Below are 2500 nucleotides of genomic sequence, written 5' to 3' on the forward strand. Positions count from 1 at the left end.
TCCTAAGGATCCATCCATAGTGGAAAAAACATCATGATATTTTTTTAAAAGTCCAAAAATTTTCTGCTGAATTTCTTGAATGTCTTTATTAATTTTATTTTCAATAAATTGCAAAAGGGATTCATCCGCAACTGATTGAGCGTGATTGATTTCAGCAACGGTAAGTATACGATGTTTATAAACTTCTACATCCAAGATATGTTAATTTTTGTGAATTACTAAATTGGTATATAAATGATTACAGACTTCAATATTACATTGTTGATGTGAGCCTACTGTATAGATAGCTTGTGTGACAGACAATCCGTTAGTTTTCAAAGTGTCGGAAAGGATTAATATTTCAGATCCCGGTAATGTTTTCTTTACTTGCACTATTAAATTCGAAGGTACGTTCGGCTCGATAGATTGCGTGCAAGATGATATTACGGGTGAACGAGAATTCTATTGGGTCGCATATATTATTTCTTTATTAGTGAGACAAGTTATTGGTTCTTCAACGTACGTCACTGTTTTATTTGTCGTCTCCTTTTTATCCAAAACTGATTTTAAGGTATTAGAAGACTTATAGAATTTTCCTTTGATATACACGCTGTGCTTGTCAGGGGCTAAGATAATGTTTTGATTGCCCATAGATGGGTATCCTATAATTACAGCTGGATACATATCAATGTTTTGTACAACAACAAATGTATCGGCAAACGTTCGCTTACCGACCTTGAACTGAACATGAGTTACGCCTATTACATTCAATTCATTATTTCCTATACCTGAGAGTCTTACTCTGGATTTTTCTATTAGGAAGTTCGAAAACAACAAATGATGTGTACTCAAATCCATGATATTACGTGGACTACCAGAGTCAAAAAATAATGTAAATGATCTGTGTTCTAAATTTACAGCATATATGGTTGGTCGTAACTTATTTTGGCTTATTATTGTATGAAATCGTTGCAAATCTAAGGAAGCATGCACTGATTTACTTAATACATCTGTGTGTCTCATAAGAAAATCTATTGCCTTACAATGATCTGATAAAACATTAAATTGATTATTCAATACTACTGATGTTGACATGAATGACCTTGACCCAACATCGCTCTCTTCCCCACTGGAGTTAATTATGTGGTATTTGCTTTGCTTTGCACATTCTGAAAATTAGTCTGACCTTGCGAGGTCTGGTTTGACGACCCAGGATCAGCGTTATTCGAAGAACTGTTTGTTTGTTTCGGATTCTGAACTACATTGACATTTGGCTGTTTCTTCTTACTGAAATGAGGATTTTTCTTTTTATTTCCATATGGAACTGACTGTGGATTGACTGTGTATTTCTAGGATTCTGTTGTGTCCTACGTGAGTAGCACTGACTATATGAATGAGTCGAACTATTATGTATCGAACAGAATCTCGTTCTGCAGTCCGCAATCAAGTGACCTTGACGTTTGCAATTATAACACGTCATTCCTGCAACTTGACTATTATTAACTATATTTACTTGTTGTGGCTTTGTTTCGTTTTTTGCAAAAACTTGGGTTAACACGGGATCAAGATCAGGACACTTAGACATGTGTTTCTTTATCTGTTTATATACATCCAATTCCGTACTTGCTGGCGTTAACTTTTTATCAAAACACCGCACTAAAGCTTCAGGCAACATAAGTGTCATGCAAGTTATATACATTAATCGTAAGAAATCTTTCACGGAGATGTTATCTCTAGTAACCCAAGTGTTATTACCTAAAATATCTTGATATTCATTAAGCCTATCAGCTATGAGAGCTGCTCTCTCAATAACATTAAGCCGAGTCATAGTGGATTGATTAAGTGTATTTCTTAATGTTAAAACTACATCCAAGGCTTCTTCACCCCCATAGATCGCACATAGCCTAACTTTGAAAACATCTCAGGTAACTGCTTCTTGAAATGAAACACCCCTTAAATACGCACTCGCATCTCTTTTAGAAAAGTCTATAAAACTTTTAGCTTCTTGTAATTGTACAAATGGGTCTATGATTTGTTTAGCATTTAAATGGGCATCAACGGATGAAATCCACGACTCCACATTCTGAGGAAAGAACCACTTAACCCGACCCTGAAAAGGAAGGATTGGAGAGCGAGCATTTACTAGTGTTACAATAGGAAGGGGGTTACCATGTCCTGCGGTTGGGTTACTCGGTCCAGGGGCTGGGCTCACAGGGCGCATCAATTTTACGGTATTTTTTTTCCTATCTCTACGACCCCTTGCAATACTATCAAAATATCTATATGAATACAGACGTCCACTGTGTAAATGCATAAGCACTAAATGATAAAGATTATAACAAAATTCCCCAAAACAATGATACTAATACAAAGATATTTCCCGTGAACTTCTGAAAGAAAATGGAATACAAAGATATTTCCCGAGAATAGCTGAAAGAAAACGGAATTAGCAAAGAGAGAAAAAAAAATTCTAGACGAGAATTTGAAGTTGAACACAGTTTCCTTTAATGAAAGGAAATTG

Source organism: Palaemon carinicauda, chromosome 8 (assembly GCF_036898095.1).
Source record: "Palaemon carinicauda isolate YSFRI2023 chromosome 8, ASM3689809v2, whole genome shotgun sequence".
In the NCBI taxonomy this organism is placed as follows: Eukaryota; Metazoa; Arthropoda; class Malacostraca; order Decapoda; family Palaemonidae; genus Palaemon; species Palaemon carinicauda.